Raw genomic sequence first — 12,101 nt, 5'->3', positions numbered from 1 at the left:
AAGCCATTGCAAAGGAAGTAAGTCTATGTAACCTGTGAACTATGTAGATCAGTAGTCAACATGATGATAGAATAAGCCAGAACGTAGGCAGCGTCTGCACTAGCAAACACATCGTCACTAAAATATAAATGATAAATATAAAATAAAGGTTTATCATAGACAGTCTAACCTAGCTATATCTAGACACTAGCAAACACATCGTCACTAAAATATAAATGATAAATATAAAATAAAAGTTTATCATAGACAGTCTAACCAAGCTATATCTAGACATGTTTGTACATGAGTAAGGTTGTAGAAACGTCAGTCAACATCAACAACAACAGTCCTTCTCAGGACTCTACAAACCTGGAAGATCTACATCTACAAACATGTAACAATACTCCCAGTTCAAACAACTCACTTTACATCTATCTAACGGCAGATTGCAGCCCTCAAAACTCGAATAATAAAAGTTCGATGAGAAAATACTTAAAAAAAACCAAAAATCGTCAAAAACTAGTCTTAAATTATTGTTGATGTTAAATGAAAAAAAAATGAACACATGGTTCATAGACAAAAGTCATTTCGTAAGTTTCACGAACCAGCATGCAATGCGAGATGTAAAACAACAGATAACAAGACACAAATCATGTCCTTACTTTGGGTTCGTTTCACAAAACCTACTCGCAAACTTCTCCATGAGTCGATCGATCTTTTGTGCTTCACCGGGAAGCCGGAAGTTATGTAAGAACAATTGCAGAGCTTGCACAAGATTGGTACCTGTGAAATCCAACTGATCTATATAGGCGTACATTATCTCCCGTTCATATCTAAGAAGTATAGGAAGACACGAGGAACAGTTGAGGATATGAAGAACAGTTGAGGACATGACGAACAATATATCTAAGTGTACTAAACAAATTGTTTGCTTGATTTGAACAGTAGCAAATCTTACTGAATTCTGTCAATATTATTCACTGGATAGAGAAATTTTAAGCATTTAAAAAGTTGTTTTGTTTTTTATGGACAAAAATAACCAAGAGATTTGAAGATAATGCTTAGTTTCAAACAGCTTTTGTCCTTTTACATGGAGTTTAATGCAACCTTAAACATATTTTAAACATTCTTGATTTTACGATTAAATTTTCTGATTTAATATTTCATGTATCATGAGGAAACCATCCATGGGCTTCATGGCAAATTAACATAATCAACTTTTCTTGACTCAATTTATGTTGAAATAAATACTTAAGATGAGAATCAAACGTCTTAACGTGATTTTCACGTGATTGTCACGCGAGGAGATGTGAAAAACATACTTACTGTCCTGGATCACCAATCAGCTCACCAATCATAGTCTAAAACCATAAAACGCAACACTGGGTCAAAATCCAAAGCAACATTTAATGTTTCGACAAATTCCTCAAAGATAGCGTGCAAATGTCCCAAAATGAAAACTTTAGTGAAAGAAGACAACATCATGTGAAGTGAAACATAAGGATTGCAAGGGATATAGATGGTCTAAAATGATCATCACCTTGTCTAGTACATCATAAACATAAGGATTGCAAGGGATATAGATGGTCTAAAATGATCATCACTTTGTCTAGTACATCATAAACATAAGGATTGCAAGGGATATAGATGGTCTAAAATTATCATCACCTTGTCTAGTGTATCATAAGAGGTTAGCATAGATCATTAAAAGATAGCCTAGATCACCGGAAAGAAAGTATAGATTATTGAGAGATAGACTAGAACATTGAGGGTAGTATGGGTCAATAATGAGTAACTATAAACATTAAGATATAGCCTAGATCCACCGCGAGACCAGCAAGGGTAAGTAAGATAACTAAGGGATAGCTTAGATCCTGAGAGGTTAACTACAATTGTTGAACAACTAGTTACGATTAAGAACATTAATGTGTGTACAAGAAAATAATGGAGTACCTTCGATAAATAGGGGATACAGCGTATAGAAAGATGGAATCTTGATGGAGACAAAAATCGTCAGTGTAGCAGATATCAAACGAGGCGTACAAGGGATCATAAAGCGATAACTTATCGAAATGTATAACAATATAAAGTTTATATTCGTTACAAGCGAGTTTCTTCAGTTTCATAAAGATGTTAAAACTCACCAAAATTATCGTCCACCTGAGAATCAGGTTTAAAGTAAAGATCCCTGCTCCAATCTACCATACATTTAAGAATAGAAACGAGACATTCCAGACCTTTGATACGAATACTGCGTTCTTGAACCTGGAAAAATCATATAAAAATAAGACGACATTGATACTATTCATATAAAACGTGATAAAAGATGTATTATAATCAACATTTTCAGCACAAAATAGAATGTTCTAGTCCTTTTCATGTTGATAGACTATGCTCCAGTTTTTCATGTTGATAGACTATGTCCCAGTCCATAATAATAGACTACGTTCCAGTCCTTTTCGAGTGGCATAGATATGAACAAGAGAATGTAGAGAAGTAAACATTATGAAACATATTCATCAACTTACTGGTGTCGCTCCTAATTCAATAGCTTGACGTCCTTGGGCAACTTTAGACAAATCATTGATCAATCTTTGAAAGATATTCGACAAAGCCAATTCACAGTCGTAATTTAAATATATATCAACGACCGTCTGTGCGTCTGCAAAAAGGACACAAATGGACATTAATGGCTAATATGAATGGATATTAATGGATGACAGGAAGATAAAATCAAAATTTAATTGTTGGTATATTGATAATTAGTAAGGAAAGGTCACACCTCACCTCTTGTACACCCACGAAGAAAATTCGAACGAGAGGATTGTGAAGACTGAATATAGGATGGGATTTGGAAATAAAAGATGCTTAATTGTTGTACAGGGTTAAGCAAACGGAGGAGACATTTGGTAGAACTGGAGACAATGTCAGTGCAAGCTTTACACCGAAAGTTGACGGTTTGCACCAGCTAGAGAGTTCTCACAAAAGTCTCAAGGTTTGCATAAGCAAGTACAAACCCAAAAACCATCATTTTGTTATTTTGTAAATAATAGTAATGCGAAACAGACAACTTCAACAAAAAAGTTTAAAATTTTTCTCTAACATGTATTCATGATTCATTTGCAAATTATCTTTGATTGATATAATTAATGTAGCTCAGATACGCACGTTTGTACAGGCTAATGCAAACACAGCTACAGAGCAATCATTTCACGCGTTATATTATTGTTAGTAAATGGATAAAAGTGCAGATGAACGAGATTGGATAGACGAAATGTACAGGTGTACACGTAAGATGGATTGGATAGACGAAATGTACAGGTGTACAGGTAAGATGAATTGGATAGACCAAATGTACAGGTGTACACGTAAGATGAATTGGATAGACGAAATGTAAAGGTGTACACGTAAGATGAATTGGATAGACGAAATGTACAGGTGTACACGTAAGATGAATTGAGGTACAAACGCAAGACATTCAATGGATGATTGTAACGAATAGATTGAAAGATTGGTGAGTAAATGAATAAGAAGGAATTCATGAAAAATTGACGATGAACTGAAATTTTGATGAACTGAAGTGATACACACACTTACATGACAATGATGAAATTACCTGAACATATTCTAGTTAACGTCCCCATCACCATCCATTTATGTTGAAAAGAACTTGTCGACGTTTCCAAAATGTTTAAGAAAATATCTTTGAAGAACACCTGGTCAAAATTATACAATATAACATAAAGTACTAACCTAAGTCGTCTGGTTACGACACGGAAATTATAGCAAAAAGTGAAAAGTTTTAAATGTTCAAAATATCAGCGCTTATTGCAGCAGCAAACGAAATTATCAAACAAACGAAACAATTAACACTTCACGGAAAGTTTACACAATAATATCGGATTCATGATTGATCTAAATCATAGTTTCGACAGAACCTAAAATGTCACGTGAAAGTTTAATTCCTAAAACTCACCTCAATCTGAATTTTCAAATGTGTCTTGAAGTATGACAAAAGTGTGAGAAAGATTGCCAACGATAGTTCAAACACAGCAGGAACAGATGAGATGCCATTCTTTGATAATGCGACGTGTAAATATTGTTTTATAGCGTTGATAAACATTGCATGAGTACGGAAAACAGGTCCGGCACTTTGTAGACAAGTTAACAGCAACTCTAGTGAGAGAACTTTAGATTTGAGTTCATGCGATCTGAAAATCATGAAAGGTTTTTTTTATCGCAAGTAAATCTTAAAGGCTAATGCTAAAATCATTCTTTAAAAAAGTACTGATAGAGCTATCTTGTGTATGTCAGGTCAATTTAGTTGAGTTCAATTTGTTCATGTAGTACATAAAGTTATATCAATAAGAGATGATCTTTACTGCATGATCTTTAAGAACAGTAAAGATCTTAGTTAGAGATATCTATAGTATAGATAAAGTTTGTTTAATTTATATTTCTTTCTGTAGTAATAATGGATCAAGAAGATATAAACGAACAGTTTGATACATGTATCTTAGTATCAAAAATAAGTCGAAGCTTCTGTAGTAAAGATATTCATGATGAGATGAACTGATAGTACAATATAAATTAGCTCAAACAGCTTTTTTGACGTGACTAATGATCAATGAGAGTTCTACACATTATCAAGATACATCTCAAAAAAAAAAACGGTAGCCAACTTACTTGGGATCCAACGGTCCTTCCGCAAGCGGTTTCATCGATAGTTTACACAATGACCTAAACACTAAGAATGCATCCTTCTGGGTGATATGAGAAAATCTTTGTTGAGGTGGCTTGCCTTCACTTGACGTCTCGCTGGGCATATCAGACTGAGACTCGGAGACGAACTTTGCAGTTTCATTCCCATCATCCTCCTTGGGCTCTGAAACTTCGCTAGTTGTCAAGTCATTTGCCTTTGTTTCTGAATCAACATCAACGCTATTTGGTGGGATTACTTTGGATTCAGATGGATCACTAACATCTTGTACCTGAGTTACACTTGGGGAATCAACATCAACGCTATTTGGTGGGATTACTTTGGATTCAGATGGATCACTAACATCTTGTACCTGAGTTACACTTGGGGATTCGTTATGAACGGACTCGTCATTAACATTTAAACTTCTATCGAGATGTTTTTCTTTGGCAATCTTCGCTGATTCTTCACTTTCTTCACCTATATTGTCTTTTGTATTGCCATTTGAAGAAGTCTTAGAAGGCAAGTCATCTACAGCAGCATTGTTCAACGCGTCTGAGTCATTTAAATGCTGTTCTTTACCAACAGACTTCGAGACATTAGTGTCAACTGTTGTTTCGACTAAATCTTGTTTTGTGTCATCGTTCACAGCATCACTGACACCATCAACAACATCTTTTACACTCTTCTCTTCAACCATTGATTCTTCATTCATGATAACTGTATCAATAACATCTTTATCTTTAACCTCCGTGGAAGGAACGGAGACTTCGCTATCTGTAAATGGAAAGCCATCAAAGAAAATTGAAAAATATGGATTGGTCAGCAATATCGTCTGTAAAGCAAGTTTTTGAAAACAAAACAAATACGTAGAAAATTTTTTTGCACAAGGGGGTTGATTATCTTGTCAGACAATTTCAGGGGGAGGTTCAAATTTTCAAAAACAAGTAGAAATGCTTCCTTACCGATCACATCTTCAACTTTATCGTCGCCATGATGGATTTCACCATTTGGTAAATGATTGATGTCAGTTTTCTCCTCCTTTTTGCTGATTTCTTCTGATTTAAAATTATCACTATATCCTTTTCTTCATTTCCATTTTCAGTCTACTGATATACAAAATGATGCAATATTATCAACATTGACATGTCTATTGATGTACAATATGATACAATATTATCAACATTGACATGTCTATTGATGTACAATATGATACAATATTATCAACATTGACATGTCTATTGATGTACAATATGATACAATATTATCAACATTGACATGTCTATTGATGTACAATATGATACAATATTATCAACATTGACATGTCTATTGATGTACAATATGATACAATATTATCAACATTGACATCTATTGATGTACAATATGATACAATATTATCAACATTGACATGTCTATTGATGTACAATATGATACAATATTATCAACATTGACATGTCTATTGATGTACAATATGATACAATATTATCAACATTGACATGTCTATTGATGTACAAATGATACAATATTATCAACATTGACATGTCTATTGATGTACAATATGATACAATATTATCAACATTGACATGTCTATTGATGTACAAAATGATACAATATTATCAACATTGACATGTCTATTGATGTACAATATGATACAATATTATCAACATTGACATGTCTATTGATGTACAATATGATACAATATTATCAACATTGACATGTCTATTGATGTACAATATGATACAATATTATCAACATTGACATGTCTATTGATGTACAATATGATACAATATTATCAACATTGACATGTCTATTGATGTACAAAATGATACAATATTATCAACATTGACATCTCTATTGATGTACAATATGATACAATATTATCAACATTGACATCTCTATTGATGTACAATATGATACAATATTATCAACATTGACATCTCTATTGATGTACAATATGATACAATATTATCAACATTGACATCTCTATTGATGTACAATATGATACAATGTTATCAACATTGACATCTCTATTGATGTACAATATGATACAATATTATCAACATTGACATCTCTATTGATGTACAATATGATACAATATTATCAACATTGACATGTCTATTGATGTACAATATGATACAATATTATCAACATTGACATGTCTATTGATGTACAATATGATACAATATTATCAACATTGACATGTCTATTGATGTACAATATGATACAATATTATCAACATTGACATGTCTATTGATGTACAATATGATACAATGTTATCAACATTGACATGCCTATTGATGTACAATATGATACAATATTATCAACATTGACATGTCTATTGATGTACAATATGATACAAAAATATTTTGTTCATCAGAACAAAACTTACAGCTTGACTTTCCATTCTCTGAAACACAAGACTTATCATTTGCGTCAGTGTTGCCTTTGCTGTTGTTTGACTAATAAGATTTTTACTGGCAAGGTAAATGTTGTAAACTATTCTAACTGCTTGAAGTAAAGTTCCTTCATGAACTTCACAAGTACTTGATGTAACAGCTGTTAGAAGAGCCTGTAAATATAGATAATAAAAACATACACATTATAAAAATTAGATCATTTTCAACTGTCTACAGTTAACAAATAGCCTTTTTTAATCTTGTTGGAATTCAATTATTCAATGTGATATTTAAAAAATTCATGGCACAAAGAATGTAAAAAACATAAGGATACATATGTCATTATCCTCTTTAAATTCCTCAAGGATACATCATTTCCCTCATTAAATACTTTAACAGTTTGACATTACTTTTTATAAATACCTTTATAATTTGTATTTGAACGTTTACATCAGTATTTATACCGGTAAAGCAAGTACAAATAGTCTCGATAATTCTGTCAATTAAACGCCTCTCTGGTTCAATGGAGTCTGGTGTATCGCCAACAATATGACCATAAGCAATGAGTTTCTAAGAACAAAGAATGTTTGAAATACTCCAATTTATAGAAGCAAAATACATGACCTAGATTTGTGAAGAAATACAAAATGGTTGTGAAAAGACACATGTGAAGTTGTGAGGCTTGGGGATGAGTACTGTTGATACATAAGGATAGCAATATTGACAATTTCTAGGAGAAATTTAGGAGGTAACTAACAAAAGAAAATACTGCAGGAACTTATTTTGTGCTATCAAATTGCAATAACTTAATAACAATGCAATGAAAGAGTTTACAATATTAAGTCTATTTCTTACAACTAAAGACTCCAAGTGTCCTAACACATCAAACAAAAACAACTTACTTGTATACAGTCAAGTGCAATGGTGACAATCCTGGCACATTTTGTTTGACAAGCCAACTCAAAAGGAAGAAAATATTGATCTGTTGTAATGAATGTTTGCTGACCAGGTAGTGGAGGTAGAGTTGCAGAAGAAACATTCCTGAAGATTTTATTATAAATAAATCAAAGCAACATTCTGGTTTATAAATCTAACTTTTGAACAATAAAACTTAGTAAATTTGTGAGCATGCGTAGTCTGGATATAACTGTGAATTAATTAAGATTCAAGGTTAATAACTCATTTTGGTCATGTTAAAATTGGAAAATTGGAAAGAAAATTGGACAACTTTACATATATAAACTTACCCTGTAGATTTTTCATTTCCATGAACAGCGTTTATTTCCTCTAGAATAGATCAAAATCATAAAGCGATCATTTTGTAAAGCAATATTCCTGAACACAGCAGTACATTATATTCATTGCACACGTTGATATAGATTTCTCCATAAACATATATACATATAACTCAAGCAGAAGAACATGAACAAGCGATTGACACTAAAAAATAACTGTTTGCCACGTATAAAAAAGTACAAATCATACATTGAGCAATTTTAAAGATACTATCGACAGCGTTCGTTGACATCTTGAATGAAAGATTACTACACTTAATGTTTTGTTGATAGCAAATGTAGAAACTGGTTGACAATGCATAAAAACATAGACCAAATAGAATCCAAATACATCAGCAATAACTACAATCATTACTTATGGATTTATACCTAAAGCCGTTTCGCAAGCTTTCTTTAGTTGTGAATGATGAGACTTTTTTGTCTCTTTTTCGAGTAGAATTCTTTGTAAAGCACCAGATAGGAACACGTTCTTTGTTTTCACGTTCTTCTGCATGACTGAACGATTTAAAAAGTTCAAAAGGAATGAAAATAAAACCTTACTAAGGCATCTCTATGAATTACTATTCTACTGGATTTCGCCATCTTTCCATGTTTCATTCCATTTAACCACGTGACTATAAGAAACAGTGTTGCCAGTATTTATGAATTTGATGTTCTGCTTTCTTGGCTTTGTTGCAATGACTTAATAATTCTGATTTCCTAACACAAACACAACTTATAATAAAAAGTAAACGCGCTTTGATAATCAGCGTCAGAGAGCTGAACCTTTTTTTTTACTTGCTACGTCTTTTTTTCTGTTATATAATCATAAACAAGTCATAAGAAATTTAATGAAAAGTAGACAAACGTTTGGGTTCAGATCAAGATTTTGTGAGCTCCAGGCGGTTCAAAAACTATCTCTTCCCCCTAACTGACATCCTTTATCCACAAAGTCTTAATGTGGTCTACAGGTGGTTCAAAAACTATCTCTTCCCTCTAACTGACATTCTTTATCCATAAAGTCTTAATGTGCTCCACAGGCGGTTCAAAAACTATCTCTTCCCCCTAACTGACATCCTTTATCCACAAAATCTTAATGTGGTCTACAAGTGGTTCAAAAACTATCTCTTCCCCCTAACTGACATCCTTTATCCACAAAGTCTTAATGTGCTCCACAGGCGGTTCAAAAACTATCTCTTCCCTCTAACTGACATGCTTAATCCACAAAGTCCTAATGTGGGCCCCAGGCGGTTAAAAAACTATCTCTTCCCCCTAACTGACATCCTTTATCCACAAAGTCTTAATGTGGTCCACAGGCGGTTAAAAACTATCTCTTCCCTCTAACTGACATCCTTTATCCACAAAGTCTTAATGTGGTCCACAGGCGGTTCAAAACTATCTCTTCCCTCTAACTGACATCCTTTATCCACAAAGTCTTAATGTGGTCTACAGGCGGTTCAAAAACTATCTCTTCCCTCTAACTGACATCCTTTATCCACAAAGTCTTAATGTGGTCCACAGGCGGTTAAAAACTATCTCTTCCCTCTAACTGACATCCTTTATCCACAAAGTCTTAATGTGGTCCACAGGCGGTTCAAAAACTATCTCTTCCCTCTAACTGACATCCTTTATCCACAAAGTCTTAATGTGGTCCACAGGCCGTTCAAAACTATCTCTTCCCTCTGACATCCTTTATCCACAAAGTCCTAATGTGGTCTACAGGCGGTTCAAAAACTATCTCTTCCCCCTAACTGACATCCTTTATCCACAAAGTCTTAATGTGGTCCACAGGCGGTTAAAAAACTATCTCTTCCCTCTAACTGACATCCTTTATCCACAAAGTCTTAATGTGGTCCACAGGCGGTTCAAAAACTATCTCTTCCCTCTAACTGACATCCTTTATCCACAAAGTCTTAATGTGGTCCACAGGCGGTTAAAAAACTATCTCTTCCCTCTAACTGACATCCTTTATCCACAAAGTCTTAATGTGGTCCACAGGCGGTTCAAAAACTATCTCTTCCCTCTAACTGACATCCTTTATTCACAAAGTCTTAATGTGGTCCACAGGCCGTTCAAAATCTATCTCTTCCCTCTAACTGACATCCTTTATCCACAAAGTCTTAATGTGGTCCACAGGCGGTTAAAAAACTATCTCTTCCCTCTAACTGACATCCTTGATCCACAAAGTCCTAATGTGGGCCCCAGGCGGTTAAAAAACTATCTCTTCCCCCTAACTGACATCGTTTATCCACAAAGTCTTAATGTGGTCCACAGGCGGTTCAAAAACTATCTCTTCCCTCTAACTGACATCCTTTATCCACAAAGTCTTAATGTGGTCCACAGGCGGTTAAAAAACTATCTCTTCCCTATAACTGACATCCTTTATCAACAAAGTCTTAATGTGGTCCACAGGCTATTCAAAAACTATATCTTCCCTCTAACTGACATCCTTTATCCACAAAGTCTTAATGTGGTCTACAGGTGGTTCAAAAACTATCTCTTCCCTCTAACTGACATTCTTTATCCACAAAGTCTTAATGTGCTCCACAGGCGGTTCAAAAACTATCTCTTCCCCCTAACTGACATCCTTTATCCACAAAATCTTAATGTGGTCTACAAGTGGTTCAAAAACTATCTCTTCCCCCTAACTGACATCCTTTATCCACAAAGTCTTAATGTGGTCTACAGGCGGTTCAAAAACTATCTCTTACCTCTAACTGACATCCTTTATCAACAAAGTCTTAATGTGGTCCACAGGCGGTTCAAAAACTATCTCTTCCCCCTAACTGACATCCTACATCCACAAAAAACTTAAAAATTGAAGAAATTTTTTGTTTTAGAACAAAAATAACTACAATAAATGCTGTGATATTTACTAAGAATGTTTCCGCTATAGCGTTATATACAAAAGTTGTTTTTTTCAACAATGATTTTCTTAGAATGATGAGCCAACGTTTCTTACGATGTGTTTTACTTACATAAAATTTGATTTCATTCGTAGTTTGTAATAAAATGCTCAGTTGACATCTAATGGAGGCACTCCAAATTTTGTCTGTAATATGAAGTTTTATCAAAAAAAATAGAATTCTTTCTTCCGTACTACGGTTTTTGCTTTACTTTTGCCACACAAAGACAAAAGTAACATTAAAAATACTTACTTTGCGCGGGGCGCTCAAAGCCACTCGTCACGTGGCCACCGCCAACAACGCCCTTTCCTTCATCCAGCCAAGAGAACATTTGATATTCTACTGCAAACAACATGTCATTCAGAAATAGAGATGTCAAATAAAGACATTAACCAGTCTGTGTAATATAATATGGGCTCAAAGGTTTATGGATTGTGGGACTACTTGGGGAATATTTGGCACTCCCTTTAAAAAGTTGTTTTTGGGCAGGGAAATTGTAGAGATTTGGAAGGCCGTTGGCTTTGTATTTTCATTTGGTCCAAAAAGACTTTTATTGATTATTTTCACTGCTTTTTTATTTGATTGTCTTGTTTTACTAAAAACTGTTCTCAAAATGAAGTGAATGATTCTTTTCAGGAGATGCAAGTTGCCCCTGGGTTCAAACACAGACTCCTTGGATGTTCTCAATCTTACGCCTTTGGTGCTTGCAACTAGAAATTACAACACTTTAAAATATGTATTTTAACGGACTTGAAAGATTGTAAATTTAAATGACCAATTGTCATGTGACAATAAATTTCTACATGAAATAGTCCTTAAACACGTAACATTAAAATACTGGGTGCTG

The 12,101-nt window shown here is 34.0% G+C and overlaps 1 pseudogene; it reads right to left on the bottom strand.

The window, feature by feature from the left end:
• The window catches only part of LOC124451191, a 70,136-nt pseudogene extending 61,194 nt beyond the window's left edge, over positions 1–8,942 (bottom strand).
• Positions 8,943–12,101: the final 3,159 nt, after the last annotated feature.

This window comes from Xenia sp. Carnegie-2017, unplaced genomic scaffold, assembly GCF_021976095.1.
Source record: "Xenia sp. Carnegie-2017 unplaced genomic scaffold, XeniaSp_v1 HiC_scaffold_24, whole genome shotgun sequence".
Lineage (NCBI taxonomy): Eukaryota > Metazoa > Cnidaria > Anthozoa > Malacalcyonacea > Xeniidae > Xenia > Xenia sp. Carnegie-2017.
This window is presented reverse-complemented; position numbering and strand designations above follow the sequence as displayed.